Source organism: Hyperoodon ampullatus, assembly GCF_949752795.1.
Source record: "Hyperoodon ampullatus genome assembly, chromosome: 16".
NCBI classification, from domain to species: domain Eukaryota; kingdom Metazoa; phylum Chordata; class Mammalia; order Artiodactyla; family Ziphiidae; genus Hyperoodon; species Hyperoodon ampullatus.
This window is the reverse complement of record NC_136929.1, coordinates 4,193,569-4,209,600: the sequence shown is the minus strand read 5'-3', so window position 1 is coordinate 4,209,600 and position 16,032 is coordinate 4,193,569. Positions and strand designations below refer to the sequence as shown.

The window sequence follows — 16,032 nt, the reverse complement described above, 5'->3', positions numbered from 1 at the left end:
CAGTAGGATGTGAATTTAAGGTCCTATCAGGGTGTCAGGCGAGCACGGTCCTCTCCAGCATCTGACAGCATCAGATGCATCAAAATGCATGTACCGAATCTGCACTAATAAGATCGGAACAATCAATTTCATATTCATATTCAGAAAAATGGCACTTCTTCATAGGTGAGACTTGCTATTTGCTCTTAATTAGAGGCAACAAATGTTTCATATAGGGGAAAAGTAAGGATAGCCTTGAAGAATCTGAAGGCTGGTTTAATCTGTTGGGTAGTCTGTATCTGGTCTAAATACTGCCTTCCTGAATGGCAGAGAAGCCTGATCTCTAGCTTGATGCTCTGAAATGAATGTAAGGTGAATTAGCCGGGTTAAGGGGATTTACGGCTTAGGTTTTCATTTGGGAATTCTCCTTAGTTTTGTTCTACTGAGAATTCAGTTTGTACACTATTAGTTATGAATAGTTAGTGGTGTGTATGCACGTTTGTTGAATTTCCAAGGATTTTAAACAGAAGAGAGTGTTTTGCTGTATATTATATTGAAATGATATCCAAGTTTCTTATGATTTCCATTTGTTTCTCATTGATGCAGTCAGGTAGCACTTAATGTACTTACAGAATGTTATAATGTATTTGGACCTTTTTTTAGGTCGAAGTCCAATTTGAGAATCTGATGAATGGCATAAACTCACACACAGTTTTCCATATAATTTGGGGGACTTATAGACTCTCCACTCAAAGAAATAAATGTTCTGGACTGTATTAACTTCTCAATTTGTTGATTAAACAAGTTAATAAATTCTGAAATAATACCGCCAATGTGGTTCATAGTCCCCTGGTAGTTCTTGAGGATTTTTAAGTCAAATTATTTTTTTGTAATTACTTTGTTGTTGACCTTTTCTTAAATAGAAAATTATCTTTTCAATTTTAGATAAAATCTGTGATTTTCAAAAACCTACACTGAGATACCACCTGATAGATGAGTAACGTAATTTTTACTACACTAATATGACAGTAAGAATGTTAATCTTTTTAAGATTATTTTCAGCGGATTAGATTTGCAGCTCTAACTGAGAATTTGTCAAGGATCTCATCCATTAGAGACAGGAAGTCAGTATCTTAGTCTATGAAGCTCTAGGGGCCTGAAGATGGAGCATCGTCCTCTGCACTGCAGGCAAACCATCAAAAATACCTGCTGGATTATGGTTTATACCTACACCGTTTGCATAGATCACCTATAATACTCTACCTAGCATCTTAGGACAGTTTTCAAATTCCATCTATAGGTTGTTTTTGCTTTTTGTACAGGGGGATATGTCATGATTTCTGTACCAGCTCGTATTTCCCAGGATGAAAAAGCCTGAAATTCGAATCAAGGATGTGTGTGTGTGTGTGTGTATGTGATTATTTTCTTCTTAAATTATTTAACCAAAAGGCTTTTTTAAAAAAGTCAGATGCCATCTATGACTTTTTAAAAGGACTAGTTTGTAGCCATAAATAGTTATAAATGGTTCTTACAAAAGTATAATTTGTTTTATCTTTTGCAAGGAAATAAGGTCTGTCAGGTTAACTCTTTGAGTTGAAAATTTGAGGATTAATCTTCTCCAATGGTGGCAGTCATTGGGCGCATCCCAGGTGATGAAAATCGCCCATTATTGGGACTTGAAATTCTCAAAACGACCTAAGCGCTTAAGCCCCCCAACCCGAATCCCACCCTGCTTCCTTATAGATGGTCAGCTTCGCCTTAGCTGAGGGCTCACCGTCATTCTCTCCAACAGGAAGGGTTAAGGTGAGCAATGTTTCCCTCCTTCCTGAGTCAGACGGTGAGGAAAGATTTTATTGAAAAGAAGCCAGGCGATTTGTCAGATGTCTGCATGCCCTACCCCCAAGCCCGCCCTGCCAAATCTGTAATGGAACTTGTGTAGTTGTCACCTAACTCCAGATTTAGGTATTTTTTACTCCCTGCGACTATCCACATCATTGACTAGCTGGTCTGTATGAATTCTCGTTAATTCAGGGCAGGGCTCAGTGGGGCTATGTGACCACTGCAAAGCAGAGGGATATCAAAATTAAATACTTTTGCCAAACCACACACCACGCTCTCCCAGTCCATTCAAGTAATCTCAGTGAGGGAGAGTTTGTAATGCTCCTCAGGATTTTAGGGGCTGCAATTGGTTAAGAAACTATCTAAATGGTAAACCGGGTGATAAGAAAGTGAAGTGTGGAGAAAATGTCTAGAAATTAAATGTTTTTTTCACTGTTATTTTGATAAGAAAATTGGAAATTGATTTCCCAAAGAAAACATCTGAGCATACGATATATTTAACATCACTTGAGAATCCCAAGTAAAATCTCATTCTCTGTCTCTCATTCGATATATATTTTATAAACTGTTATTAAAAGTTCGAAAAAGGTCATGGAGATTATCTGTCCCCATTTCAGACACAAAAGTAAACAGTGAAACCTGAAGGAGGGACTGAATGTGTAAATAAATCTGATTAAAACCCAAATATTTACTTATTAGTTTCAACTTTCCCCCTTAGCACTTTACTAAAATGATTATAAAGATTTAAGTTCTTTGATGGATATTACAAGTCGAAAAGAAAGATAATCTAAAAATTTATGCCAACAGTCCATACGTAATTAAGAGTTGGTAAAATGATATTTTGTACATTGCCTTATGAATTATAATGTAAAGTACTTAATTCTTAATAAATGAATTTATATCATTAATTCCCAAATGCCTTATAGAAATACTAAAACAGCTAATAGACATTCAGTTTTTTTCCATTTATTGTGTGATATCTTCCTTCATTAACTGTATTTGGGGGGGTGAAAGATTTAATAATCAAGAAGAGTACAAAGTGTTATAGGCAAGTCTTACCTATTATGTAACACGATTAATATTTGTCACTTTTGCTTCCAATTTTTTTTTAATGCAAAAGAAATAGAAAATTGCAGCTAAAAGCTGAAGTTACTTTTGTTTATCTACATAAGTCGATTCCTCTCCTTCCTGCCCAGAGACAACAATATCATCAATTCTGTGTAAATTTTCCACAGTTTTAAAAATTAATCTAGATATTGGTGTTTCATAACGAGTATATAACACTGTGAGTCATTAAAGAATTAAAGAAATGCTATCATAGAGTACATTGTACACTGTACTTCCCTTTTTAACTCCACATAGTTTTTGAGATTTAACTATATTGATACGTAATGGGCTAATTAATTCTTTGTAACTGCTGCACTAATTCCCCTGAAGAGAAACCAAAATATCCTCATCTATTTCCTTTTAGATGAACACTTATGTCTGTTTTCATTTCAATTACAGTGTCACATCCTGAGATATATGTTTAGAATTATCCCTGGGGTATATATTTAGTAGCAGAATTGTGGGGAGAATATTAATTTGCATTTCCCTGATTACAAGTGAGGTTGTACGTGGCAATGCAGATTCTACACTGCCCGGTGGTGATGTGCTCATATGTGTATGGTGATATTTGTTCAGTTATATACAATGACCTGACTTTAGGGACTTACCATAGACATTCTTTTCCTATTCCAAGGTCATCTTACATTTTTTCCTAAACCTTTAGATTTTCGATACATTGGGAATTTATTTTTGTTTATATGAGAAATTGATATAATGTTATATTTTAGATGGATATTCAACTATCCCTATCCCATTTATTAGAAATGCTTTTTCACCTCCTCCTGATGTTTAATCTATTTGACTAAAACTGTACCAATAATATATTGTTTTAATAAGTTCTCATAATAAGTTCTTACTTTTCTTATTTGTTTTGGTTATCTCTGGATCTTTATTTTTGCATATGAATTTTATAGTCATTTTGACTTAGTCCATAAAAGAAATTCATTTGAGATTTTGATGAGAACTACATTTATAGATTAATTTGGGGAGAATTGGCCTTTTTAGACTGTTGATTCTTTGCTTCCATAAATATGATCTATATTTCTTTCTCCATACATTCTTTTATTTCTTAAATATGTTTGTGTTTTTTCTATCAATTTCTTGCACACTTCTATTTGATTATTTTCTAAGTACTTTGTACTTTCTCTTGCTATGATGAGTGCTATTTTTCTATTATATTTTAATTTGTTTATTGGGATACTCAATCTTGAGTTTCATATGTTGATCTTATATCAGGAAACCCTGCTGACTTTTCTTATTAGTTCTAATAACTTTCCTGTGGAATATCATAATGTAAATGATCATAATTATCTTTTTTGTCTTCCTTGTCATTTATGTCTTCTATTTCTTCTTATTTTATTGCATTGGCTAGCACTGCCAATACAATGTTGAAAACTTGTGGTGATAGTAGATATTCTTGTCTTGTTTCCCAATTAATGTAATACCTCTAATTATTTGTCAGTAAGTAATCTGTTTATGTAGAGTTCCAGTAGATAATCTTTGCTAAATGTTTTCAACCATAGATGGATGCTGTTTCATTGAATATTTTTCTTTTATCTATTAAGATTATTTCTCCTTTTCTTAGCTTATGTGGCAAATTTTATTGATGTATGTTTTTTGATGTCGAATAATTCTTCATTTTTGATGTAAACCCTATTTGGTCATGATGAACTAAATTCAATTTTCTAGTCATTATTACGGATGTTTGCATTTATTTTCATTAGTGAGATAAGATTTTATTTACTTGTTATACAATCTTTTGCTATTACATCTATGTTAAAGAGTAAGCTGAGAGCAGTTCTGTTTTTCTTCTCTTCTAGAATGGTTTGTGTTAAATGAAGATGATATATGCCTTGAATGCCTGGTGGCATTCTCCCTAAAAATTTTTGGGAAGGTGAAGGGAGAATTCACCTATGAATACTATTCTAAAACTTATAGGTCTAATCAGATTATTTTCTTTCTTTTTAAAGTCACATATATTCTAGACAGTCCACTTTTAGATTTTAAATGTATTCACCAACTAAATCACAGTTTTGTTTTATTTATAATCCTCCAATCAATAACTCTTATAATTCTAGTTTGACAACTTTACATTCCTGACATTCTTTATTTATGCCTTTGCTCCAGTATCATTGGTAAGTCTTGCCTGAAATTTGCCTGTAAGAGTTATTTATTTTCAAAAATCAATTTATTTTTCTTGTTGTCATTTCTCATGTTTATGTTATTTATTTTTACTAAGCTCTGCAGTTTTAGGATACCCTATTTTGACTTTCTTTGAAATTTTCTCCTTTTTTTTTGTGACTTGCTGACTGGAATGTTTGTTTCATACTTTCTGATGATTATGTTGACCCCCAGCCTATAAAGTATCTCCTGAGTACCTCTTAGTGCATTCCAGGTGATTTATATGTAGCACTTCCTTCGTTTGTTTAGTTCTAAATATTTTGTCTTGATTTTTGTTTCAGAGATGAAATAACAAGCAGTTTGTCAGAAAAATAAATTTTGCACACCATGTTTTTCCCTCCTTCATCCAAATTGGGGAACTTTTTCCCATTAAATAATGATATTTCTTTGATTCTTATGAATATGGTACGAGTGACTTCTATTTCTGCATAGACGTTTAAATCATGGTGCTTATTGTCATGACAACCAAAACTACACAATTTAGCAAAATATCTAAGACAAAACCTGCCTTCTAAATAATTCTCCTTCTGCTTCATTTCGTTACCAAAACACCCATATGTGTAATGATTTCCTAAAGAGCTAAGAACCTTTTCTCTATAATTGCACATTTGCTTTTCATTTTTTTGTGAGATATTTTTTTTCAAATAGAAGGATCCAGAGAAATAAAAAATATGAGAGGTTTACCAAAGTAGCATGTATATTATATTACTCAAAAATTAAATATTACATAATAAATACAAAATGATGGCTAAAAATTTACCACCCTTATTATAAAAATTACCATGTACTATGGACACAATAATGGTTAAATATAAATATTAATCATGATAATGTGATAAATTGTTTCAAGAATAGTGCAGCTTATTGAACCAATGAAGAGCTACGTATTTTTCCCTTAAGTGCATGTTTTTAGGCAATGGGAGGAAAAAACGAGATTTCTTTCAGATCTATGAGAATATGGCATTTTTAGTATCGAACAGTAGTGTTTTTCCTTTTTGATAATGGCTATTATGTAATTTGCAAATATTATTTGAGAGTCAAATAGATTCAGTATAGTGTGTAAGAAATTCAGTGATTTATAAGGCTAATACAAACCCGCGAGCATTCTTCTCTAGCTCTTTCTTGAGCCAAGAGTGCAGAGGCTAAAGCTTGTATATTTTATACAAAGGATAAAATTCATTGCATTGCTGGCCATGCCCACGCTCTTGTTTCATTTCTCACTGGGGAAATGCATTTGGCCTCTTTTCAACCCCCTGATACCCTACCCTGCTGGATAGAGTTAACCAAATCTGTATTTATTATGCTCCTCTGTGCCTGTCATTTGAGTGTAGTGGCAGTTCTGCCAAAATAAATAACGCCACCATGCAGCTCAGAGATGAGAGCAGGGTGTCCCATTCTGGGTCTTGGTGACCCTGCCGCTCCCTGAAGAAAACACCAGGAAGGAAATGTCAGTCGCATAATTTAAATATTGTTTGCCTTTTCCTGATATAATTTTCTCATTGAGAAGGATGGGCTTTTCAACGAAAGGACATTTTTAGTTTTTGTCAGCTGCACGCTCTTAACTTTTCTCTCTTCACGTACAGTCTTATTAAACATACATTTTCCAAGCAGACGGGAGAAGTGGGGAAGGTGCATTTATTGTGGTTATTGTTTACTGGATGTTACCTGTAAGTGAGCCGGGCTTTGCACTGGAGATTATTACATTTAATATTGACATTAGCATGAGGAAGGAATTATTGTCTCCCCTCTTCAGATAAGGAAACCGGAGTTCAGAGAGGTTGCGTAATTGGCCCAAGTCACACAGCTAGGAAGAAGTGGTAGATTTGGAGTATGAACCCCACTATGTCAGACTTGAAACCTGAGTTTTTCCAAAAATGTCTCCCACATTGAAACGGTCAGAAGATGATTTTAAAAAGCATAGTTTTAAAGCTACCTTTAAAATTTTTAAATGGTTTCTTTATTTCCCCAAAAAATTATTATTTAAAGTCTAACATATCTATATATCGACATGTCCCTGAGGATATGATTGTCCTCTGTTCTTTGTATCTGTGTCTCTAGCACCCGGCAGAGTGCTTTGCAAAAGTAGGTGCTCAGTACCTAACCATTCAAAAGGTGAGTGAGCTAATAAATAAAGTAGTTAAAAGCCACTCTCAAGTGAAGAAGTGTTGGTAGATGGCAAAAATGGCCCCAACTGCTTATTCTCTGCATCCATGCCCTGTCCAATATAGCTTTGACACTTCTCTTATCAAGAGTTTAGGTCTGTTTTCACTTCCTTCGAATTTGAGCTGCCCTTGTGACTTGCTGTAGCTGAGAGAATACAGCAAAAATGATGATGTGCCAGCTCTAAGGCCTTGCACTAGTCTAAGATCCCAGTCATTGCCACTGGAGCATCAGCCCAGGCTCTCCTGCAGATAGTGAGAGGCACTGCTAGCCAGCCAACAGCCGGCCAACCCCAAGGCATTTAGCGGAGGAGGTTATCCTGGACCTGCCAACCCCCCCGCCAGGCCACCCACACTGACAAAAGGACTTAGAACCATCATAAGTACTTCATGTTTTGGGGCACTGAGTTTTGGGGTGGCTGGTTACCCAGCAATATCCACTTGCTACAAGTCACTATCTCATTAATTTAACTTTGAGCCACAAGTTGTGAGCACATATACTTGAAGGTGATTGCTGGAAAGACAGGTGTCCATTTCATAGGTGGTTGGAGGGATCCTGAGATGATCTCCCACCCCAGTACTTTCACACTCTCTCTCCATCATCTTCTGGGGGGCAGTAAAGTCACAAACCTTTGGGTAATAAGAATTTATGATTTTCAAACCTTACTATTAAATTGCAAAGGTATCCTGAAGTGCTCTTTAAAATCTTAAATAGCAGAAAACTCATAAAAAGGGGAGGAGGGCAGTGTATTCAAAGAGAATTATTATGAAGGGAGAAAAGGAACCCTATTAAGAAAAGCATGATAATTTTGCAGTTGTGTAGCAAATCAGCAGGGTGTATACCTTAAATTGACACAATATTGTATGTAATTAAATCTTAGTGAAGCTGGTGAAAAAAAAGAAAAGCATGAGAAGTGAAAAATGAAACAGCACTTTTTACTATAGTTTACAACTAGTGGGTTGAAATGTTATGTAGATCTCATGTTTTGTGTATGTGTATGTATGTTCAAGTACATGGTAGCTCATTTATTAATACAGCAACTTTATCTTTTAGCTGGGTTTTAATTTTTTAAAAGGGTGATAGAAATCAAGAGATCTGGATTTCTATTCTGAGCCTGACACAACATTAATGAAATTGTTAGTAAGACATTTATGTCTTGTGAATATTAATTTTCTCAGTCTCTGAAACTGTGATAATCACATTTCAGTTACCTACAAATGGAGCCTTGGGTTATCTCTCTGGCTTGGTTTTGCTTTCAGGACCCGTGAGTCTATGAGTCCTGGTTAGGGTATTTTGGAAGATGTCAGCCACATCCAAATACCTGGTGGCTCACTGCTTTATACCAGGGGGTGAACTCTGAGTCAGCCCCCTCCAACACAAGTTATGCTAAAATGCATCAGATTCAATGGATCCTTGAGTCTTAGTAGAACTGGTAGTACCACTATTAATAGGTGAAATTTAAAGGTTGCAGATCAGATCACACCTGCAAGTTCTCACAACCATGCCTGGATTAGTTCACCTCTTCCAGTGGCTCTAGCCTAACAAGACCAAGCTCCAGAGAAGGTCAAGAACTCCAGGGAGGGTCAAGCCCTTTGCCTGTGTTGCAGGCCTCATCCACAAGTATTTGTGGCAATGCATGGCTGACTCTCTCTACAGAATAGCTTGTGCCTGCTAGCACTTGTCCACCCGTTCACATAGGGCATTCACACGCAGGGGGCACTCCCCTCCCCATAATTAGTACTCACCCCTTTTCTTTAAAGATCACAGAAACTGCAGATGAATTACTTTGATGGCATTCTGAAAACCACTCCCACCCAACCTACCTGGATTACCCACCCCTATGGAATCCTTCCTTTACTCTGCCTTCGAAACCAGACCCACCCAATTGGGTTTTATACCTTTTGAGTTTCCCTGCGTCTATCCAGAGCATCCCCTGCCTGACCTTGGCCATATACCTTGACTCACAATCTCCCCTGTGAACCTTGGGCTTGTCTAAAGCCAAAACATGACCTTCAAATACACCTTCAGAATTCACTCTTCTTTCAAGCCTGTCCTCTATTTGATGGACATGGATCCTTTGGATCAGGTGGCATGGATCTCCCAAACACTCGGGGTCAACCTGATCTGAGTTCTGAATCCTGCTGTTGTATTTCGTCTTGCAGTCATCTACGAACTGACACAGACCAAAAGGAAAGGAGACATATCTGCCTGATATGAGACTGAAATATACATTTCCTGGGAAAGACAAATAAGCTACAGAATTCCTGCATCTTCGTATAGGTTTTTATTTTGACAGTTGACAATTTACAAAAGGTCGTTCAAAAGCGATGATACAGGATCCTAGGTTAGAGGCATATGGATGTAACACCGCTTGTTATTGTTTGGCATATAGAATATGGTTGCTCCCTGACTTTGAAACAGCAAGGATACTGCACAAGTAACCTACAGCTGAGTTGATTTCTTGTTGTTGCTTTGTTTTTCTTCTTTGAAAACCTTTCAGGCATGGTGTGCTTCTTTGGTTGATGTGTCCCTGAAGGAAATGCATCACCCCTCCTTCCACCTACATACATCAGTAACACGGAACCTCCCTCTAGCTTCTCTCTGACTCACTTATCCAGAGAATTGGTTGAACACAAGAACTTACTTCTCTTTATTTTTGTTGGAGGGACTAAGGGCACTAATCTGAAGGCATCCGCAAGAAATACAACTCTGCTTTCAAAGAGTCAGCAGACATGGGAGGAGGTTAGATACAAATCTCAGACACAAATGGAAACAATAGCTGCATAAACACTGCTGTGATTATATTCAACTGCTAGAAGAATGTATTTCCATCTCAACCTCAGGGTCACTCAAACATCTTGCTTGTAATTTTGTTTCCTACTCAAGTCTTTATATTAATAAATGAAGCTTGAGCCTCTTGTAGGAGCCAAGGCCAACCATAGGAAGCGTCACTATTCTAACATCATGGCGGACGGGGCAATACCAAAGTAAGCATGCATGTGAGTGCTTCTCATTTAACAAATATTCAACCCCAGATCTCTCTGTCCCTGTGCATAGTTGTGATCCTAGTAAGAATACCATTTTCTTACTGTTTTATTGAGGACTAACAAGGCAGAAGTGCACGGATTCTGTAGAGTTCAGCAGATTTTACATATGCAACCTGGCACATCACCCCCACCACAGAGCGAGATGTGGACTCTTCCTCTGCCCACTGGTTTACATCTGGCTTCCTTTGCTGAATGTTACTTATGTGAGATGCATCTACAACGTTGAGTGCAGCAGTAACCCAACCTTATTCTACTTCCAAGTAGTGTTCTTTTGTAAAAACGTGCATGGACATACCACTAGTTAGTTCTGTATTCAATTACTGATGGGCACTTTGGTTGTCTCCAGTTTTGGGCTCTGTAGATAAGAAGCCATGAATGTTCCCACGCATGACTTCTAGGGGACAGGCACTCATTGCCCTGGATACCCACCCGGAGTGGGATTTCTAGGTCATTCAGTAGATGTGCATTAAGCTTTAGTAGACGAGGTCAAACCATGTTCCAAATTTCAGATTTAAGCTGCGACCAGCAACATGAGAGGGTTCCAGTTGCTCCACATCCCATACATACAGTTTTGCATCTGGATTTTTTCATTGTGGTAACTATTTATCCATATTTCTATCTAATCTTCATAACTATTGCTTCTAATAACTGCAGAATACTTAGGAGGAGCAATGATGTCATAAATTAGTTAAATGGTCTGCATTGTTCTCAAATGAGGGTTATTTCAGACTAGGAAGGTAAGAGTTCATATAAACTAAATATCATTTGTGGTTTGAAAGAAGTAAAGTATGTGGTAGGTTATTTTTGTTTCTAAAGATGCTTTTGTTAAAAATACGTGTGTGTGTGTGTGTGTGTGTGTGTGTATGTATCACTGTTTTAAAAGCAGCTGGTAGTGGATAAGGACATAGGTTTGTTAAAAGTACTAAATATTGGTGCTTTTCAGCTGTGAGTTGTAGCTTTCACTGACAGGAAGGGTTTAAGTGATTTTTTTTTTATTATTTGTGCTCTTACTACCCCTAGAACGGGCTCCCTTCCTGGTTTCTCTGTAGGTCAGAACTAGCTTTGTTTATAAGACCAAAAATTGGAAGTGGCTTTATATGATACTGCATCAATAAAACATTAGTTCTGGTTTTCACCCTCATGCCAGGATTTCTGTGCACATCCGGGCTAATTAGCTACAGTTTTCACTTCAAGGGGTCTCCAGTTTTTAACTTCCTAACTTGTATTTCCAGTGGGGGGAAAAATACAAAGAAGGACGGGTTTAAGAACAATGTTGGTGTGCATGATGCCACAGGATAGATGGATGCAGAGGGCTGCTTTGTTAACCACTAGCCCCACCTGTCACCCAGCTTCTAATGAAACTTGTCAGCAACTGCAGACTTCTTCCCTAATTTCTGAGGTGTTTTCAGAAAATGGTAAGTCTCAGGTACTTTCTTCCGTCAAAGAATAAAAGGCAGGAACTTCTGAAAATACGCAATCCTGGAGCCACATCTCCATCCCAAGTTCCTCTAAGACTACAGAAGACGCTTGCAGAGTCAGATAAGCTATGGATTGGGCAGACGTAGCCACCACGATGAGTGCGCTTTGCCGATTACAAACAAAGCTTATTTTAACCAAATTCTTCAGCGTATTGGTAGTAGAGCTTGCAAACGCCATAGCATAGCCCAACTTCTCCAGGGACGTTGCACCACTAACCTCTGTGCAAGGCCATCTGGTCCCCAGGGCAGTGTGTCTGGACAGCCAGATTGCTCAAGTCTGGAATGCTTTTATATTTCGCTCTTACCCCATCTGGAGTCTGACCCGTCAATGATCAGCCAAAGAGGCTGATTCAGCTCTGGCTCCATCTGAGGGTTTTGTGCCAAAAAGGATTCAGCTCTTCCCTATACTGGCTTTTAGTTACTTAGTTCATCTCCTTGCCTGGGGATGATCGAGGACAAAACCTGATGTGTACAAATCCCCGGACCTCTCTGTCCAAATAAAATTAGTTCATCCATGTTCCAAAGTGGACAGTCATTTTGATTCAGACTTTCCCCTTTCTCATACCCACAAACCTGGAAGGCAAATCAAAATGAGACAGATGCCTTGGCATTTAACATTTTGTCTGATATAGAAGGTGGTGTATTTTACTAATGAGTTAACGTGGCTTAGAGTTTTGTTAACCATCAGGAAAGCCCTCAGGAGAATTCTAAGGCAGAATTTGAACTAAAACAGATCATCTTATTAATATGTTAATTTTGCCTAATGGATTGAATCCCGGGTCATCTGATGACCTCTGTCTGCTCCTCCGTCCTAGAAATTGGATGTTGAGTTAAATGCCTGTGTAATATGAGTCAAGATATCAATAAGAGAAATGACAGAATGGGCATTTTGCTGGCTACAGGTTCTTAGAACCCTCCTGCCAAGGCTGCTATTGCCATAACAGTCACATATTTCACTCAATCATAAAAGATGAAATAGATCACCTTATGTCTGTCAGTAGTTGCAAAAATAATCGTTAAAATGCATTAAACCTGCATTCAATTTTTTCCTGACAATGTTTTTTCCTTTCTTCCCATCTTTTCCTTTTTAATTTTTATTTTATAACCAAATATAGTTTGGAATCCAGTGTGTATGAAATGTGAAAAAATCATTTAAAAGGAGTGTTCTTTCAACCAAATATATGCTACTCTAAATTCCTAATTAATTTACCGTCCCCAACCTAAACCAGAATCTTTCAACATTTTACTCACCCACATACAGCTGGCTAGCCTCAGCATCCTCTGCTGGTCCACACGAAGCCACAATCCTTATGAGAAAGGGAAGGACATATGTCATGAGGTCCTGCCACCCGTAGCTCTTCTCCTTACCCCTGACCTCTATCGATGCTGTGGGCTGTCACTACAGGACCTCTGCTGCCAAGGCAGCTGGGAACCAGGCAGGGGAACTGGGTCTGAGGGCCTGAGAGGGAGTTCCTGGTACATGCTGGCAAGAGCATCCATGCTTTGGACCAGCACGTGGCCTTCAGGAAGCCCCTGTGCTCCCTCCAGACTCCTGGGGTCCCTGCTGCACCTCCCGTCCCTGGAAAACCGACACTTGTCTCCACCGTCTCAGCGGGGCTCCACTTTCCTCTTTCTGCCCTGAAGGTTAGGGTTGTCCTTCCTCCACCAACTCAGAAAATGCCCAACATGTGTTGAGTCATGTGTGTTTTAAATAAAGGCTAAAGATGGAGAGTGCTCTAATACCCACTCTAGAACATTTTAAAAATTAATAAATCACCGCTAGGTCTACCATTCGAGACATTTCCAGGTCTTCTTCTCGGGCTGACTGTACTTCTGTCTAGGTCTTCTGGATGTGTAATTGGGGTTATTTATACAGACTTTATATATTGATTTCTATTAACATGACAGTTTCTCTAAATTAATCCGTCCTAGGATGGATGCTGTGTAATTAATTGTGTCTTTAGTGTAGGGTATTTGTTATTTCTTTTTGTTGTTTTACTATAATTAAGATAACAATGAACATCGTTATTCATGTCTTTAATTGCATTTCTGATAATTGCCTTAGTATAGGTTCCTGCTTATGGAAGTCCTGGTGCAAATGATATGAATATTTCAAAGCTTTGTGCCACATAAGCATATTTTTTTTTAAAGAAGGCTCTACCAATTTCAACTGCCAACAAAAGTGTATGGGGATATCTTTCTCATCATAATTTTTTAAAGTTTATTTCTTTTGCAATTTTCATGAGATTGACATTTTAATATGCCTATTAGCCATTTATATTTCTACTCTTAGCCACCCTCTTTATTTCTATAGCAAGTTTAAACAACTATTTTTAAAAGCAACTTTCAGTGACTGGAGACACACTGTGTACCAGCTATTACCCTAGAACTTTCTTTACATCACTTCTAATTGTAGCAAATATCTAGGTGGATAAATGTGACTTGTTATCTTAGTTTTATAAATGATGAAACTGCAGCTCAGAAAATTTAAGTAACTTGCCCAAAGTTATCCAACTAAGAAGTGTTTGAATCAGGATTCCTACCAAGACGGAACAACTCCAGAACTTGACAGGCTTCATCACTAGGCTCCTCCAAGTGAAACGATGCAGCTCATTACATGGAAAACACACACACGCACACAACAAAACAACAAGTCAGCCTAACCCTCAAGCACCATGGTTCCCACTTAGTGAACATCATTCCCGATGTCTTTTTGTGCACATTATAAAGGTGGTGGGATGGGAAGAGGCGTAGATGGATGGAAGATGATGTATGACTGGACACATAGTCTAGTAGATTGAGAAAAATCTATGAAAATGAAGGAGACAATGCATTTTTAAATAATACTTACCTCTAACAGAACTTAATTTTATTTTTACAGTTTATCCTGCAAAAGAATTTAGTCTTTGCATAATCATGTTTTTGAATATTTTCTCTTGACGTTTCCCAGAACTGAAAGCAGAAAAAAATGATCACATTTGTTTTCCTGTACATGTTTACAGTTTCTGGTTCTAACATTTGGCTCTCTAATCCATGTAGAGTTTATTTCGGCACACAGGGTGAGATACAAAGCTAACTTTATTTTTTTCTTCTAAAATACTAAATCAATTACCTAGAGACATCCAATGAATGCTTCTTTCCTCCCCTCACTGACTTATACTCTTTGCCATGTAACGTTTATATGAAGGGCTTTTAAAATGCTCTCTTTCCTACTTATGAAGCTCATATTTTGTACCATCTACAACAAATAATCTTAGAGAAAGGATATCACAGAATCATTAGTTTGCCTTTTTTTAGAGAAAAAAGTGGCCATGTAAGTGACAAATTATAGCCCCTAAAGTATTGTGATTACATCCTGATTGTGAAAAACACAATATAGGTACAAAAAGGGATTTGGTGGCCAAGGGGGTCTGCAGTTTGGATACATCAAATTGAGTGGAAACAACAGCAAAACATCTGCACCAGCAGGGAGACTGCTAATGAAACAGTGAGCACCATCGTGATGAGGAATCATCACTTCCACTGGCAGAAAATGCAGACAGCAGTCCTCCTGATGATACGCTAGACCAGAGACATGGGAGGGGTGGGGTGACCAGCGTTCCAGAATCATCTGGGGCTTTCTTTGCAAGAAGCACCTCGTGCACACACACCCGTGCTGCTCCCATATCCCCACAGAATCCAGGTTGTCAGGGTTCCCGGGTCACGTGAGGTTTCATTCCTCCTTTCCTCACTTACTGTGTGTGTTCCGACATCTGTGATTTGACCATCCAAGACTGTAGCAAATTCCAAGAGCAACAGTTTCCGTGGAAGAGAGAAGTCGTTACTTAGATTTCTTTCCATTTTGCACCCAAGTTTCATGATCTTCATTGTTCTTTATTTATAGGGACTCCTTTAGGAAAATCATAATTTTTGGAGTGGCTCAAACTGAACTATCAAAAAACATGCACATGGCTTAATTGTGACTTGACTTGTACTTATGTGTAATGGAGAAATTGCTTGATTTACTGCTGGTGAGACCCACCTAACAGGTCGGTCCAAATTCCTTCAGAGAAAGCAGGTCTATTTGAAGGAGACAGACACAGAGACTTTCAGAGAAGTAAATATTAAACTACCCATATATCATTACATTTTATACTTAGAAATCAATTCATTTTTCTTAATGAGTTTGTGTTTGAATCAAAGCATTAAAAGAACACTTTTTCTTCCTAATTTTCAGTTTTCCTCCAGATGAAGATAATCAT

At 37.6% G+C, this 16,032-nt stretch overlaps 1 protein-coding gene across 1 annotated transcript in view; it reads left to right on the top strand.

Annotated features, from left to right (window-relative positions):
* The window catches only part of MYO16 (myosin XVI), a gene marked incomplete at both ends in the record, with an annotated part of 485,888 nt that overhangs the window by 288,135 nt on the left and 181,721 nt on the right, over positions 1 to 16,032 (top strand). The gene's annotated exons all lie outside the window — the stretch shown is intronic.